This window comes from Falco cherrug, chromosome 5, assembly GCF_023634085.1.
Source record: "Falco cherrug isolate bFalChe1 chromosome 5, bFalChe1.pri, whole genome shotgun sequence".
In the NCBI taxonomy this organism is placed as follows: Eukaryota; Metazoa; Chordata; class Aves; order Falconiformes; family Falconidae; genus Falco; species Falco cherrug.
The window spans coordinates 52,266,423-52,285,183 of NC_073701.1; the positions used below are offsets into that span (position 1 = coordinate 52,266,423).

At 39.1% G+C, this 18,761-nt stretch overlaps 1 long non-coding RNA gene across 2 annotated transcripts in view; it reads left to right on the forward strand.

Moving 5' to 3' along the window:
• Positions 1-18,761, forward strand: part of LOC114017218 (uncharacterized) — a 42,902-nt gene that overhangs the window by 7,914 nt on the left and 16,227 nt on the right. The window contains exon 2 of one of the 2 annotated variants that reach the window (XR_008732546.1): positions 8,964-9,041. The exons of the other annotated variant lie outside the window; for it this stretch is intronic. This is a non-coding gene — a long non-coding RNA (uncharacterized LOC114017218). The remainder of the gene's footprint in view (positions 1-8,963; positions 9,042-18,761) is intronic. 2 annotated transcript variants of the gene reach the window in all.

The following is an 18,761-nucleotide window of genomic DNA, read 5'->3' on the forward strand; positions in this document are numbered from 1 at the left end:
TTACTATTACTGAGAAATACATGCCAACAGACAAAGATCGGGATTAAAATGGTATTGTCACCAAATTGCTGAAATTTCTGTCTTCAAATGTATGTTGTCTTTCATGCTCAAATAATGCAATTTATCCTTTGATACACAAAAAGTGGTGTTCTTTCAACTCTGAAAACTCACAGAATTGTGTGGATTTTCAGACCTACATGGCTGAATTTGGAGAACAGAAATCATAATGTCAAGAAGTATAGCTTCAGTAAGTTCTGCATGGCTAAAATTTATTTTCACCTTGCTAATGGGGGATGCCAATGTACAAAGCCCTAAGCAGTTTCTGACTCTTCCTTTCCCTTTTCCTCTCTCCCCAAACCTGTCCCACCTGCTGTTGCAAAACCAACCTCATTCACTTTGTGGCTTTAACAGAACCCAAACCGTTATCAATCATCTTTTGATAAGTACATGTTATGTAGTTAATACCAAAAGACAGAGGGAAATATGCCAAAGCATTATAAAATAGGTGCAGTTTAGTGAAAAGCTGTTCTTCAGGTGCTCAAACTCCCCTGTTGTAGTAAGTTTGTTCTTTGTTGGTTTTTGACCTGCAAAAAGTGATGTTCATTCTGCTGCATTGTTTCACGCCACAGATGACTCATCTACTGCCTTCCCTGCCTTTGGATGTTGGAGTGGCTCCAGTCAACCAACAGGATTTGGGGCATAAATCTTTCAAAGGGTATTCTTACACTATAAACACAATACACCTCCCTAAACACATGACCATAAGTCTGATGATGATGCCAAGCTGTGTGGTGCTGGTGACATGCTGGAGGGACAGAATGCCACCGAGAGGGACCTTGACAGGCTTTAGAGGTGGGCCCATGTGAGCCACATGAAGGTCAAGAAAGCCAGGTGCAAGGCCCTGCATATGGGTTGGGGCCATTGCCAGCATAAATACAGGCTGCATGGAGAATGGATTGAGAGCAGATCAATCTGCTGAGGACCTGAGGAGAAAGGCTGGAGAGTGTTGGTTGATAAGAAGCTCAATGTGACCCAGCAATCTGCGTTTGCAGCCAGAAAGTCAACCATACCCTGGGCTGCGTCAAAAGAAGAGTGGCCAACAGGTCGAGGGAGGTTATTCACCCCCTTTACTGAGCTCCTGTGAGACACCGCCTGAGTACTACATTCAGCTCTGGAGCCCCCTATGTAAAAAAGACAAGTTGGAATGAATCCGGAGGAGGACCACAAAGATGATCAGAGGGCTGGAGCACCTCTCCTCTGAAGACAGGCTGAGAGAGTTGAAGTCGTTCAGCCTGCAGTAGAGAAGGCTCCAGGAGACTTTATAGCAGCCTTCCAGTACCTAAAGGGGGCCTACAGGAAAGCTGGAGAGGGACTTTTCACAAGGGCATGTAGTGATAGGACAAGCAGAACGGCTTTAAACTAAAAGAGGCTAGAATTAGATTTGGTATTAGGAAGAAATTCTTCACTATGGGAGTGGTGAGGCACTGGAGCAGGTTGCCCAGAGAAGCTGTGGATGCCCCATCCCTGGAAGTGTTCAGGGCCAGGCTGGATGGGGCTTTGAGCAACCTGGTCTAGTGGAAGGTGCCCCTGCCCATGGGGCACCTTCCAATGCAAGTCCTTTCCAATGCAAACCGTTCTATGATTCTAGGATTCCATGATTCCATGATCACATGAATGTATTCAGGGTTGTTAAGCACATTAATTTACTAAAAATCTAAACTTGATTAATTAATAATGTACCTTATAGGTCTTCTTCAGCCTTAAACTGGTCAATCTGGGTGTATGACCTGTTGTTCTTATGGTTTTCATAGCAGTTTTGTTGACCCAACTGGTTTAAAAATGTGTACGTAGATCCTAAAGACTTATCAGAAATACAGAAGTTTATGTTTAGAATGGCTGTGGAAATCCAGGCTAATGGGATGCTGAGTACAAAAGATCAATGAGTGCAGACCTGAGTAATATCACACGTACCATTTTTGCAGTCATCATTCAGGACAAGTGAGTTGTTTTGTGGGTTTTTTTTTTTTTCAGCAGAAATAATCAACAACTTTTAGAATAAAAATAAATATGTGTTGACCCTGCTATGGTTTAAATCTTTATGTTATGTTTTGATTTTACTTGTTTTAAACTGCACTATTTGTTCTGGAAGTTACATGAATGAGTTTTATTTCTTCTGCTTTACCTGATTTGGTCACTTTTATTACTGCTTTATCATACCAACAGCTTTCAGCTATTTTAAATTTACAGACTACTAATGAATTTTGAATGAATAAGTATTCTTTGCTTAGTCGATTTTTAATTTTGATCCTACTGACAAAAGCCTTGTTTTTATTAGGTATCTCTCATGGGCTTTCAGAAATTGCAAACTCCAGTAAAGTTAAAAGGTTAAAACTCTTGCTGTATTGTATAAAATTGTGGATAACTGACTAGCTGAAAAGGGTCACATAGACATAGTCCAGCTGGCTGGACAAAAATGCACATTGCTCTCAGCTTATCTGAAGTAAAGCAAAAATAACTGTCTTTGGCTGTTCTTGTTACACAATAACAGGAAGATTTTGGTGGGAAAAGAATGTTGCAGGTGGGAACAGATAACTACAGAAGAGAAACTAGGGGCGGGCTTGGTATTTAGGCAACTAACCAATAATGAGCTTAACTTTTGTAATATGTATGAGCTAATTATAACAAGGCATAAAAGGTGACTGTAAGGGACAATAAACGAAGTCTGCTGATCACTCATATTGAGCGACTGTGTCTTCCCTCCGTCGCAACATAAAATCTCTGCTGCCATGCTGGAGTCCTCAAATTCTTCCTCTTCGCTAAGCAGTGAATGATTTATTAAATTGGCATGCTCCTTCATTGGTCCCAAGAATTTATGCTATTCCAAAATTAGATGGTTCAAGAAGGTCTGTCTTTGGTACAGAAGTGCAAAAAACCTTAGATATATTGTGAATAATTTTAGTAGCAGAGATTCAGTTAAAGCCTTGAGGTATTTCAGAAAGCTCAAAAACCTCATCATCAATCAGCATGTCTCCATTTCATCAGAAGGAAGTGGGTTTTTTCCTACAAGCTAACATGTTTTTTCACTGAAGATTTTTAAAAATCTGATGTAGAAACCTACTGACGAAGTGCATCCACATTAGATGTAATCTATTTTTGTTACAGCACCATTTCCCCACTGGTTTTCTATTTCCTTGCTTTCGTGGAGGGTTATTTATATTTGGGATAAGGGATGATGCACAGTGACAGATGGGATAGTCCACAGCATTGCTGTGCATTGGTAAGATGCCCTGTCCCAGGTACCCCTGGCTGTGGTGGGGCTCATGGGCACATCTTTTCCCTGCCTTGGGGTCTGCATACTGCTGGGTGAAGCCCCCACCCTGGCTCTGTGGCCCCCAGGATGGGTGCCCTCTTCCTGGTGGGGGCTTCAGGGGCGTTCAAACCAGACATGTTGCACCAGGATGCATTTAATCTGCTTTTTATTCTTTTGCCAGCCTGCCATTGGTGCAAAATGTGCTTCTGCTTCAGTGAGAAGGGATGATTCAGCCAGCGCTGGTGAAACACCACCAAAGATTGCCTGCCTCAAAAGTTGTGTGACAATTTACACTTTCATTATCATTTGAAAGTTTCTTTTAGCTGGTCGGTATGTTCAGTTCTGGCTGCCCCTTCACTCAGCGTAGGGATAATGTGAACTGCTCAGCGTAGGGATAATGTGAACTGTGACCCCTATGGTGGCACAGTTTGCCATAGGGTACATGAGCTGTTCTGTGGCTTCCTGACATCTCCAGCCCTCCTTCCCAAACACTGATGTCTCTATGGTTCTGTTCGTGTGGTTGTTGTTTTTCTTTTTTTTTTTTTTTTTTTTTTTCCGGAGAGGTGCTCTTTGTTTTCTTTTCCATTTTGGTACCAGTTGGACTTGGTTTTTGCCTGACTGATTGAGCCAATGTATATCCACCACCAGTTTGTCAGCTCCCAAAACTAGGAATTGCTGATTGTGGTCTTCAGATGACTAACTTCATAATATGGCCAAAACTTATTATGAAACAATAAAAATCTAGGTTACTTTTCGAGGCCTAGGTTTATACATTTACTTTAAGTGATGGAAGTAGTCTAGCCACCTTGGCTTTGATTTTCTTATATTAGCTTGAGACCCTTGTAATTAACTATCACAGGGATGTATCTGCAACATCACTTGTCCTTGCTAATGTAAATCCAGGTCACTAAACCCTCCACAATCTGCATCAAAATCAGTCAAAGATCTGCCTATGTGTCCCTCCAAACTGTAAGTAGTAGCAGCCAGTGGTGTGATGTGGCCAGCATCACATTCAGCTGCCTTTGAGTCGCTGGCTTCATCAGGCAAGTTTCTATTTGTAACTAGATTTATTGAAAATGGCCTTTGGCATGAGTACAGACCAGAGCTTGGACGCTAGTCTCTGGATCCAAGGGGCAGAGCCCTGTCAGTCTCCCACCACGTCTCTTCCCCACACAGAATGTCAGCCACATTAGGGAGCCATGGAAATAGCTCATGGCAACCTGCTATACATGTTGCTGTAGATATTCGTTGGATGGATCCATTCATTAAAAACCAAATCACATCCCCTTGCTTCATTGATCTTGTAATCACAATGTATTTCTTCTTTACTTTTCCTCCACCTGCCTTACTCCTGATGGAAACGATCTGTTCCATGTATTGCAACCCGACATTATAAATGTTTTATAGTGCTTAATGTTTTATTTTTCTTTAAACCTAATTTCTTATTTTCTTTCTGGAAAAAAAAAAAAAGTTCACTTCAGCTTTGTAAAAATTAAATGTCAGCATTTACGTGGCTCAGAGAAGTACCACAAATCTTCCATTGTTGCCAACTCAGACTTCTGGACAGAGTGATATATATTTTTCTGTATTTGTGTCTTTACACGGTACCTTCATTTACAATATTTGAAAAAGAATGTTTTTTTCTATTTTGCAGTGAACATTTCTGTTTGACATCACATAGTAATTCCTCATCAATGGTGTTTGAAATAAATGAATATTAAAGATTGGTATAATATTATATGGCTTATTGCTGAATATGCACTGCACACCAGCCAAGGGAATGGGACACCCTGGGTGTTGAACAGATTTAGAAGATGACTGAGCCTCTCTCCCAGACTTATTGGTACAAATGGCCCCTTTTTAGCATTGCACTCCAAAGTCAATTCCATCAATTTACATTTCTTCCCTTATTTATTTTTGTTTAAAATTTATTTTTTCAGCTTTTTGATTTGAGGGAACAAAGAGAATCCTCAATTTTTTTTTCTTACTGGAAATGCTTTGCGTAAGTTCTTTCACTATTCTTTTCCCTGCCACTGCAGTAACTTTTCCATAGATTATCATTACAGATATATTTTACGATAAAGTAGTGAGTAACACAACACAAACACATCCATTCTCTTAATTAAATGAGCTACAGCTTTTGGGCTGAAACAAACAATAATATTATTTATAACTCAAATTACATTATATAAACTATACTCTCATCTATAAAGAGAGTATAAATGGCATAGTAGGGTTCCACGTTTGCTTTTTTCTTTTTTTTCCCCAATGATTTTCCTCTTGACCTCTCTTTTAATTTACAAATAAACCCATGACTTTCTTGACCACCAGCAATGAAAATTCACCCTGGGATCTGAGATCAAGCTGTGCTCTTTCTACTTTATGCCAAAATAGACTCCGGTTCACCTCCTCAGTGCTGAGGTGGCTCTGCAGGGCTGGCAGGAATGAAAAGCAATAACAGTACTTTTGCCAGTAAAAAGATGAACAAATTCTCTCAGAAGTAGGAAGATACCAATTTTCAAGTCATCTTTATAGAAAACAGCTGTTATTTGAAAGAGATGCTCATAGCAGAGCTGGGGTGGGATGTCTCATTGCTTGATGTTCCTCTGCAACCTTCCTTCACTTCTCCCTTTCAGTCTTTCTAGCTCAGTGTGCAGATCAATCAAGCTGAGGTGCTTGTGGCTGCGGTTGAACAACCTCTTTCCCTGGCAGCAGTGCTGGACTCAGGTGTTTCTGCCCTCTTCTGATTGTTTGCACCCCTACGCTTGTGTTGGTACTGGGGCTGCTCTGTGTGTTGGGTGGAGTGGATTTTTGTGGAGCCCCCAGGCTCATCTCTTTGGACCCAGGTCCTACCACAGCTCTGCTAACAGTTGTGCTGCCAGGAATATGTGCTCACCCTCCTGCTTCTGTGTTTGTGGGGCATCAGATGAAATCCAGGCAAGGGAGTTTACTAATTCTGTTTTCCTAAACTGGTCAAAAGTGAACATTTAGCCAGTTCTTTGCACTTAGCTGTAAAACATTCCAAAAATATGGTTTTGGAAGTCAGTCTTCCTTTTCATAGTTGGAAAACATATCTTTGCAGTGAAAGTTTGATGGATAAACAATCCTTTGGGACAAAGCATGAAGACGTAACGCTGGGGTGCCCAGCCTCCTTTGGGAACCGGGTGCCTCTGTGGGGCTCAGGCACCTGCATGCACTCAAACACAGGGATATAGAGCTCCTGCTGTGGAGCTCATCGTAGGAGAAAGGCATTTACACAGGGCAGAGACGTGGGCAGAGCACAGGGAAGGCAGTGCCTGACAACAGTCCAAAGAGATGCAAACAGGGACTGCTGTAGTGGTTTTCAGAGGCTGCAATTATTCCCATTGCCAACCAGGAGGACTGGGGCACTTGACAGGTGAGTGATACTCTCAGGAAGATGGTAGCATGTGAGGCCAGGCAAAGGCAGAATTGGATCCAATGGTGCATGTGACACCCCCTTCCCTGGCTGCAGCGAGTCTCGGTACTCTTGGCAGAACTCATGTTCAGCTGCTTAATTCTGTAATTTACTGTGGTTTATTTCTCATTTATTAAACAGGGTAGAGAAAAGGTAATGGTGCCTAACAGACTGCTGTCCCTGGAGCTCTTTCAGGCTGTGGATCACAAAATCACAAATTCAAACTTTGGGAAGTATTTGGCTGGCTAAGGTTCTGTTGGTTCTTAAGGAGTTACGCAGAAGGCAGGAAAATGACTGTGCGAAGTTCATGGTGAGCTGCTGATGCCTGGATTGTCAGCTGCCCAGCACTGCCCTCTTCTCCTGCTGGCTGTCCCCTGTGAGCCCATGTGCTACCAGTCCCTCTGAGAGCACTGAGCTGGTTGCCCAGTGCTGTGCAATCCTTCTGGAGAGCCTGACAAGCCTTGAGAAGCAAAGCTGAACAGCTATATGCACTTTCTAACAAGGCAGATTTAACAGGAGAAGAAACACTGATCTGTGGGCAATGTGTGCTGGCATTTACAGTTCCTTCTGCTGGCATGTCCCCTGTGAAATGTGATTCTCTGCACTCCTTGGGTTTAAGGAAACAAATTTAGTGGAAGCTGATTTTTGATCTTATCTGTAATTCAGCCCACTGGATATGAACTGACATGTAGACTAAGAGAAAAGGAAGACAATTACAAAAGCAGATTAAAACAGGTTCCAAACAAACCAGAGATTCATGCAAAATTTGTTCTAGCAGAAAAAAGTCTTGTGCTTGCTTTGGCTGGTATGATGCACTTCATTTTTTATTTTTTATTTTAAAATGCAGTTTTGTAGGCTACTTCTGCAAGTATGTGATTGAGACTTCATTTTAATAATCACGGCAATTTGAGTACGGACTTTCTGCCTAAGGGATAAACATCTGCCTGCACATAGTAGAAAACATATCTGTGACAGTGAATTTCTGTAAAGCTCTGATTTCTCACCAGCCACCACCAAAAAGGTAATTCTATTTTAGGAGTAAACCCAAATGCACGGAAGTAAAGACATTCACAGTTAAGACATCAACTCTTTTTTCGTCCTGGCTCCACACAATTTGTTTATGTATTACAGCATCTGCTCCAGGTTATGTAAAATCTGTTGCAAGAACTTGTGATATCCGATGAATAAAGGACAAAGTCTGAGTTTAGTTTGGAATTTTCAGGGTTTAGTGAATTCTGCTGTACCCTGTCCCAGGTCTTGCTGCTCCAATTGGTTCAATTGCCATTTATCTCTTTCCATGATTAATGACAAAGCTACTGCCACTGAGTGCCTTGAGCTCACCACGCTGTGTGTTAGGTACCGTATAATTGTAATGAAAAGACATCCTTTGGGTCAAAGTGCTAGAATGCACATAGTAGTTAGCAGACAAATGTCTTTTTAAATTGGATGGACTGCTAGATTACATTATCAGAAGCAACCTTTGCATTTTATGAGTTGTTGGTTGTTTAAATGAGAAGAATGATCCTCAGAATCAAAATTCTGTCTTTAGCTCAATTTTTTAATATTCAGACTGCATGGACATCCATTTTGACATCACACAAACTAGTTAGCAATCAGAAAGCTTAACCCTATTCATTTCATTCAGATGAGTGGTCTCACTGGGGTTAACCGAAGTGCTTATAAAATTCCTATAAACATGGCTACTTAATTCTTGCTTAGATAATGTTAAATCATTTGATTAAATCCCTCTTTTCCCCTCAAGGCCACCAACAAGGCAAGTTAACAGAGACTCACAAATATCCAGTTATGATCTAGTCCAAACCATATGTATTCGCAAGGAGAAAAATAAAATTAAGAAGTTTCTTTTAACATGAGAAGCTTTTTTTTTTAATGTCAGAGTGAAGACAGAGCAATACTACTGGATTACCATAATTAATTAGGTCAACTTTAAAAAGAAAACAGCTATACATACAAATTGCATTCAGAAATTAATGGGATTCTTCATAAGAATTACATATTTTGCTTTCATTACTTGTAAATGTACACTTTTCCCAAGGACAAATAAGTGTGTTCACATTTCATTAAATAATGCATACTATTATGTACCTGAGAACGTGCAGAATGACAGATTAAAGGACACATGGACAAACCATTTATGGCACTTCTTGACTTCTCAGATCTTGATTTGGCAAGTAAAACACTATGTCTGTCACACAGGTGCAGTGCACTTTGGGGAGACAGGCAATACATACTGAATTACTGCTCCATATTCCATGGTTATATAATCTAGATGGGGTAAGTGTTTTTAATCAGTACGAATACATATTGCAAACAGCAAACTGCATCTAAGAAATGCTGAGATTTGTGGAGTGATCTCTCGACACTGAAGAACATTTTTTGCAAGGATGACACCTGTAAGTGTGACCATTGTGATAATCCCTACTCACAATCACATTGTGATGTTTAACAGCTAACAAAGAGTAGGTAAAGTCCTATATTCTATATTGAATTCTCAATTTTATACATATATATTAAACTCCATAAAGTCCTATATTCTCTTGCTTCAGTAAGAGACTGGCATGTCAGTACAGAAAATGTTGACCTGTCCCGTGGACAAAGCTGGGCTACTGCTCCAGGCAGTGCAGTGGGAGGGGACCGTTTCTGAACAGGTGTGACATGTGGCTTCTGCTTGAGCTGTGCAGCTAGCTCAGTAAACATGAGGTAGGGAACTGCATCGTTTATTTTGACCAAATAACCAATAGCTATGGCTAAAAAAAATATTCATTGAATAAAGGCTATGCTTGCAACCTTTGGCATTTTCTGCCTCATGATTTCTTAATTGGGTAAATAGCTATTACACTTTGCTAATTTAAGTAGTATTTCCAGGTTTACTTTTGTGTTTATTTCTTTAAAATACAAAATTGCATAAAACCAAGTCAATAGGAAGAGTTTAAGTCTTTTGGCACTTTATTTTCAGGAAAGCATGGTTTCATTACACTCATTCCACATAAAAAGCTACCACTTTTTTTTGCTCAAACCTTCCCAGGCATTTCATCTTCAGTCAGAGCCCAAATGGAAAAATGTGTTCCAGTGGCTATGTCATCACCCTTGCACTTGGAAAATCAGCGTGCATTTTTTCTTCAGGAGTCTCTTGGCTCCTTTCTTCTTTCTGTCCTCAGTCCTTCCTTTCAGCACACTTGTGTTTTTCTCTGCAAAAATATGTTACCTAGAGGACAAGTGAGAAGGTGGCATGACTTAGTGGGCAAAGGAAAAGACATGGGTAGACAGAACCAGAGAAAAATTGCAGGAAGAGAATGGTGGAGCAGAGTGTGGAAGACAGCTGGTATGTAGTTCAAGCTGCTACTGGGATGAGACAAAAATAGAGTATTTAATGTATGCCTGTGGCAATTATCAATATTAATATGACTATAGAATAGCTGTTAGAAACATAAAACTAGGAGAATAAAAATTGATCACAGAATTTATACAAACCATTATGATAATTTAAATCCTTATTATCAGTGTTTACTCATGTCTTAGGGTAGAATAATGAACCTTTAATTGCAGGCAAGCAATTCTATGTCAGAATAAATCAGAACTTGGGTGCAGTGATAACATGTATCCAACAATGCCGTTGATTTTGGCACTCATTCAGCATTCTTTATATTAAGTTTTAATGCAAAACATCTGAAGAACACTGTTAAAAAAGCTGTTAGATACAACCCATATACAATGAAATGTTCCCTATTCTCTCTCCTTTTTTTCCTCCTGACCTACACAGGCCTTATTTTTACAGTAAAGATTCACTTTTTGATCTCTAAACTAAGGGAAACAATGAGCCAAATAAAATAAAACACACATGCAGCAAGCACAGTTGATTTCTGAGGCTGGAAGGGTGAAATGCGGAATGACTCCTTGTTCCAGGAATGTTTTGTTAAGCATTCAGAAATATTGCTTTCTGAAGGAACTATACACATTAAATGGTCTGGAACAATGTCATATCAAAAGACTGATGACTGTGGTTTAAAACCAGGAGATTTTAATCTTAGTCTAGAATAGAGTAAGAAGTATCTGTTAATTTATTCTAGTTTCTAGTTATTCTAGTGTGTTAAAGATATGACCTGTTGCAAACTTGAGACTCATTTGAGAAGTAATATAAAATGTTATTAAAGGGCAGACATGCTAATAGGACAGCAAAAAACCCACTTGTGTCAATACTCAGACTACTAAATGTCTCAGGCACCCTCGCCAAAGGTCCCTAGCCAGCAAACTCCCCTTCATATATTGCCAGAAGACTGTGTCAAGCACCTAAACTGGTCTGAACTGGAGACCTGAGAAGGGGCTTTACTGCTTTTGTGGTTTTTGCAATGCGCTGGTGTGTTCTGGGGAGCTGTGCTAGCCAGTGAGATGCGGCTGGGGCGACCCTGGTGTAGGGAGGCAGGTCTGCTGAACCTCTGTTAAAATCTCTACCATAGTTATTAATGCTTCCTTCAGTGAGTAGGTGGAAAGCCATAAGATAAATGACAACGTTATTGGTGTTACAAATCAAGGGAAGGCAATTATCATGACCTTCCAGAAAACAGCAATCTAAAGAGAATGAAGTATTTCTAGCTTCTGTATGAGCATGGGAAATAAATCAGAGGAAAATTAGGCAACGTTATCTAAAAACAATTCTCAGATTTGGGTGACCAGCATTTTATAATGGACAAAACCCCAAACTCAACCACCTAGCCCCCACCCCACCCCTCTAAAAGTTACGTAGATTTTGCAAATAAATTGGAAATTCTCTGGCAAAAATTGAGTACCAAAAGCATAAACAGGGTCTAAACAGGTTATGTCTACTTTTCTCATCTGTCTCAGCTACTTATCTTGCCACCTACTATGCTTTATTACATTTTTTGTTTTATAAATTAGAGTTTAAAAACAGGTAGAAGCTCAGATAAAAATCATGAAGTGAAAACAAGAATGTAACATTCCTGTTCCAGGTTGAACAAAGATTCACTGTGTCACCAGTGTACTGGCACTGGCAGGAACTGGAGGTGAGTATAGAAAGAATCAGAACGAACCCCAGAAAGTTCAGAACATTATCAGAGCATTATCTTTCTTCAAATACACACACATATATATGAATATACAAATGTTATTTTAAAATTTCAAATGCCAATAGTAATAATGCTGTATTTCATATTTTAACCATTGTTAAACTAGCTCTAATACAAATGGAGTATTACAAAGTCTAAGCAAGAACTAAATTTGAGTTGAGTTATATTTAGGGGAAATGCAGTAGTAAACACTTCAAGTTAAAAGCATTTCTTCACAAAGTAAAATGGAGTCTTTGCAGGACTTCATGATTAAAAGCGAAATTATTTGTTGTTGCTTATAATTGGGCTAATTAGTGGCTGGACTCAGCACAAGTCTATTTTTTCTAGGGAAAGATTTGTTGTACCATATTTTAACTAAGCAATATTATTTTGTATATGTTTAATACTTATTTCTAGTGAAAAGGCTGTGAAATTAAGCAAGAATCTTATTTTGCACAACCTATTTCACAATTAAGCCTTTCTGAAACTAAGGCAACTAAATGAGCAGAATCATTTTGCTTGTTTTGCTCATACAACTTTTATATAATCCACTTACTGCTGATATTTCTTGAGTTCTGCAGCCTTATATTCTTGATCTCTCTTTAAAGATTCTAATTAATACTGAAATACACATACCAAGCTACACACAGAGGCCTCCCTTAACAGAATTTTAAGGCTCTGAGTTCAAGTACTCGAAGGATATAGAAATGCAAGAATCAAGATTGCCAGTGAATTCTCAGGTTCTGTCCCTTTTATGAGTATGCGTAATCTTTAATGATCTTTCTGCCTTCTCTGTTGCTATGCTCACTAAGATTTTTTCAGAAGTTTTTGTTTGGCCAGCTCTGGAAGGTAGCTCCTCTGCCTCAAGAAGCCACTGCCAAAGCTCACGTTGTATTTTTTCTCAATATTGAACATTAATTAGCAGTTGAAACATGGAAGTTATGTGTAGGCATATAAAGTGTTTGCCTTATCTTGTTATCCATCATGGAAAAATCCAGCCCAAATAAAACTGGGCAAGGTTATAAGGCACTTACATCACAGATCAATAGTGGGAAGTATTGGACAGCCTGATGTTAGTGGGGGCTGGGATTGGCTAGTTCTGCCTGAAGTGCAGTCCATAAGGAATGTAAGTAAAAAGAGAGCCCAAATTCATTATTGGTTTAGTAGGCTTTTCATTTGTTTCTTTTCAAAACTCCGTTTTCAACAGCATGGCATGTCCATGTTCTCCCCTGTCATGGACAGCTCTGGAAATACAACACAGGGGATGAAGCACAGGAGAAGGAAAGGTTAGATGTAACCCCTGGTGTGGCTTTCTAGCTGTTTTCATTTCTGGGAAGCAGCCTACAGCTCTTAAAGGAGATTGTAGTCCTCCTCTGAGTCCACAGACAAATCAGTATTTAATCCAGCACAATTAGAAGGTGCCTTATGAGATGAGGTGAAACTAATCTTAAGCTGAGGTCCGGTTTGGCAAACACTTTGAGCCTAAAAATACCCAGCAAAAAGCAGTATTAGAAAATGACAAAGCAAATTACTGCAACTTTTTACTTTGAAACAAGTAATTTAAAAAATTGACCATTGTTACAGCAATGTCAAGGAAGGGTTAAATAACTTGAGAATGAAATGGTACCACACAATGCCAATATCCAGTCCAGCTGAATTGCCACAGACTATGCTATGCAGAAAGCACTAAAAGGCCAGAGTCTCCATCTACCAGATAGGGAAAAAAGGAATCTATTTAGTGAGATTTTAAGACTATTTCTACTTTTGCTTTGTCTGAGTTGAGCCTGGTATCAGCTTCATTGCAATCAATCTGCCTTGGCTTGCTAAAGAACAAAATGCAAACAGGTTCAGAAGCAAAGGACATGACCTCATGGACTTAATACCTGCCCTGCCTTGTGGCTGTTATTAACTCATAGCCGTTGACCAAAGGGATAATAAAAGTTTTGTTACAATTTATGACTGATACTGAATTTTAAAATCCAGAGACACATCTGTTAAATTACTAAGCAACAGTTACCCTGACCATGGTTATTCAGGCTTTATTTTATTGTGAAATATGAGATCACCTCTTTTGCCTGTCAATGTTGAAATAATGATGTTCAGAGTGGGAAGAAATTAAAATACTTAAAACAGTTAACTTGTAATTATTCCTACTTATTGCAGTTAAAGAAACCTTCAGGATTTTGGAGCTGAGAAAGCTGATTCAGGCATTGAGTCTGAAAAGAAATTAAACATTCAATTTATATGTGGAGTTCAGATTTTAGCTTGCAGTTCAAAAATATCTGTGTTTGGGAAAGTATGTAAAGATATACTTGATTAGCACTTTCTTGCATCGGGGCATGGTACAGTACAAATAATGCCAACTTTTAAAATATACTTTTATTATTTTAATATATAATACATAATAATATATATTTTATTATTAATATAAAATATGTAAAATAGCATTAAGGATATACCCTATAGGAAAAGGAAATTAGAAGCTGACATCGAAGGAATTGAGGATATTTCAAGAAAGTTCCAATTTCTCATTATACTAAAGTGTTACGTTATAAGTTGCATAAGAAAAAGAAAAGTTACCTGAAACCTGACTCAACACATGCAAAATTTTACCAAAGTAGATTTATTTCTTTATAGATCTATGTAAAGTCTTTATTGCTTGCAGTGTAATTAGTGAAATTAGTTTATTTGCAGTTTGTGATTTTTTTATAATTTACTAGTTTGTTTAAAAATTATTTTCTCATCACTTTTTAAGATCCCATTTTATCAGTGATTATTTTAAAAACTGTATGTTGTTAACATCTGAAATTGCAGAGAAAATATCAATTGCTGTCACTTAAAAGAGACTTCAACGAGGTATAAGCAGAATTCTAATGCTGATTAAAGTTGAAACTTATGAAGTGTTTCCACATAAAACATTTTGTTTCATTGGAAAAAAAAATAATTCTTTATTCCTTACCATAAAATGTGTCCAAAATATTCTGCATGTGGCTGTTGCTATGAAGAAATCATAGAATCATAGACTGGTTTGGGTTGGAAGGGACCTTTAAAGGACCTTAAACTTCAGCCACATTTCCAAAAGGAAAGAAATGTGAGTGAGCAAATGCAAGCTACCAACTTCACAGCAGATAAAACAGCATAGACAGCATTTCAAGGCCCAGCATTGTAAAGTGCCAGAAAAATGCAAATATGGAGACCTGGTAACTTAGTTCCTTAGGGACCTCATGGCTGTGACTTAACTGCTGCAAAATGTTGGTGTGTTATAAAGCCACTGATTTCAAAATGATATAACAAAGGAATTTACTTCTTTCGGTACCTGTACAATAGCTTCATACTTTCAGGTTCAAAGTGCCAGGTGCCAAACATGTTCTGCTGAGGAAATGTTAAATGTGTTGTTCTTTTCAATTCTCCCCCCATGCTCACTAGCATATATATGGATCAGCATTGGTTTTATCTTTTGGACTCCTGTGCCTTGCTGTAAGGGGTGTGGGCATCAGGGTGCCCACAAGAAGAGGAAGAAGGAGCTTTAGCAAATGGGATACATACTGCCACTGGTGGGTTATGCATGTTGCTTGCATTGTGACTACTTGAAATTACTTAACATCTTATCTAGATTCTGTTTTGTAATCAGTTAGCATTTGAGATGTACGCTTACTTCTTAACATCGAGTCATGAGGTAGAAAGAGTGCAATATGGTTTTAAAGTTTTGTGCCCCATCTGTTTTTAAATTATATCAGCTATTTCAAATTTTCTGTTTGTATTCCTCAAAAAGTGACTTGCCCTTTAGTCAAGCTTTCATTATGCTCCTTCTTTCTTTAGCTTGCTAAATCCACTCTCTTTTGTGGCTCAGATAAATTCTTAAACTTTCAGAATTTGCAGTGGAGCTATTTTTAGAAAATCCGTATAACCTGATGGAGAAGATAATAATTCAGTAAGTATGTTTAGCCCTGCGGCCAGATGAGCTTACAGAGCTTCCTTTGTTCATATAAAGGATACATTTTTCAAATTTCTATTAATGTAAGTTATGAAGCCAATGTTTTTTTAACAGAAAGCAATAAATATGAGCATATGTCTAAGTGGTCTTCTGCAGGCAGATACTCCCTTGCTTTGCTCATGCCATGAGTCCAGCAGCAGCTGTGTGGCCCAAGCTAATTAACTATCAAGCTTGAGCAATGTCCATTAAATGCACCCACACAGCTTTCATTTTGTTCACAACATGTGAACAGCAAACTGAGGTCCACCTCCAGAAGACCTTGTAAATATTGCTGAGGATATTATCTTGAGCCTATCTGCATTAAGTAATTAATTGAACAAATAGTACAGTTTTGTGTTGCCACATACAAATAGACTTGAAATACTGTAGTTTCTCTATGTAGATGCTGAGAGGGAGGGAGTCAAGCCTGGATTGTCCTGAAAAGTGTCTGCTTTTGCCTTGAGTTTACTTAGAAACATTTAAAGCAAACAACAGGTTTTGGAAAACTCAGCTATCATTAACTTTGCAAAAGAAATCAAGTGTAGAGGCTCTCCGTGTCATCATATTTGGCCTTTAGATACCACGGGCTGAGCGTTGACAGCTACTCCTTTTTATGGTCTCACTTGTCTCCTTGCATTGAGCCTTATCGCCGGTTAGGCTCATAGGCTTCCCAGAAGCAAGGATGCATGGGAGACCTTCCCTGTCCTGGGGGACAGAGGACCTACCCTGACTTAAATTTCCCTTCCCATAACTTGTTTCTTTATTTTAGCTGATGATAGTTTAAAGCAGAATGCAGAAATGGTGCTGGGAGTCAGAACAGGAATTCAAAATCTGTTCCTTTCAGACTAAGTGCCAAACTACAGAGTCATGTGTCCTTTTCAGCTCGTTTGCCATGGTAAATCACAGGGTTAGAGGCAGACATCAGCTTCTCACATGTCTCTAATGCTTGGCTAAATATCACCTTGCCCCTACATCAAGCAGTCCTGTATCACCAAGATACTGAAGCATGCATCTATCTTATGCACACATTTAAGAGGATAATTTAACACAATTTTGAAAACAAACACTAGACCAAGAAAAGCTCTTAGTCTTGGGAGACAGACAGAAAATTAATTTCAGATGTGTCTGGTTTATTCCATTGGCTTGGAAGAAACTGAACATGGACTTCTGCGCCCTCTCATATGTGGTCTCATCCAGCTTGCCTGCGCAGGAACAGTTAATTACAGAGGTGCAAAAAAGGCATGTAGTGAACTGAGATGATTTAAGGAGAGCCTCCTGGTTAAACCAGATAAAAAAGCAAAGGCCAGTTTGGTGTAAATAGTATAGATCAACATGAATGTCCTGTGTTCCTACCATCTTTTTATACCAAAGAAGTTTTAACACTTCCTAGTTCAAACTATCAGGAAATACTCAGCACTCCAAAATTTTTCCTCCAAAATGTTGTTATCCCACTCTGACACTGAGGAAAAAGATGCTAGTTTAAACAGCCCAAAGGCAGCAAGAAAGGGGACAGATCCATATTCAGGAACAGTTGCTGCAGCTGGAAGGCAGCCCCTTGCTGCAGGCAGCAGAGCCCTGGGAACGCTGCTCAGTGCAGCTCCAGGGCTCTGGCTCGCTGGGAGTGATGCCATCTCTCTCTGGAGGTTCCCCATCGCTCTGATCAGTGATCCAACTCTCACTTGCGATTCCTGCAAGATAAATCTTTTAAAGGCCAAGGTATTTTATAATTCTTCTGTAACACCAGTGATACTCTTAGAGAGAATAGGTTTCCTTCCTTTTGTAGATGTGCTTACATCTCATTTTTAAAGAAATACTTAAAACATTGAATTGGTAAGACAATTAGAAAATAAGCTATTGTTTTCGATAAAGTAAATCTCATATGTAGCCAGCAGGGCAGCTAGCAGGAAATCTGAACCCTGATGGTATATTTTAAAGTTCAGAAACACAGATGTTAAGTGGAGATTCAGTTTCTCTGTTTCAGGGTCCAGCTACAGTAGAAGGATAACCTTCTACAAGATAGGAAAATCTCACGTGTCTTAAGATGGCCCCACAGGCATCACCTCCTTCACCCAAAAGTGGGGGGAGAGGTGAAAACTCTTAAGTGGAATAGAAGCTTTTGGAAACAGTGGGCAGATGCTGCTGGTGGGCCTAGTGAAGATTGAGGATGGCAGTCAGAGGTGTCACAAAACAATGGAAAAGGAGCCAGGAGTTTCACATTAGGTATATTCTTCATTTAGCACAAAGAGAGCTTTGCATCTGACCAAAACACATTGCATTTTTGATGCAGAAACAGACATTTTTATGTTGCTTAATCAAACATATTTTATGGCGTATGTTTACCATGCAACTGCAGTTTTGGTTTCTAAAAACCTTTGGAATTTGGTACAACTCTAGCAAATGTTTCCATACATTCAAGTTATCTTTTTTAAAGGCAAAACTATTCCCAGTATTTCTTTGCCACTGGATTTAGTACATGACCATGTGGGAGAGGTTATGCACATGCCATGTACAGGAACTGGTAGTGCCTGGCTAAAGTAGCTTGGCATAGGCAAGTGTGATCTGGCAAAGAACAGATCCTTTGCTAATGAATCAGCATGAGCAGCTCAGTTTGGACAGAAACAAACTGTAAAATGCCTGATCAGCAGGAGCACTTCCTCGAATACATCAAAGCTGCTCCTTTCTACATGGCACAGCTGAGTTCTTTCCAAGAATTTGTAGGCCAGTATTCTTGCTTTTCAAAGTGTCTTTAAATGGGTACAAATCCTCTCTCCTGAATGTCATGAAACAAACAGAAAGGTATGCAAAAAATTAGAAGCATAAAAATATTTAAATAATCATTCATGCAAAGCATAAGCACAGCTGGAAGCAGTGTCCCCTTGAGTTCTTGCTTATATTCTGACTATATTTGAAATATATGTGTTGCTGTTATTTCTGGGGAAGCATATACATTAAATATTCTTG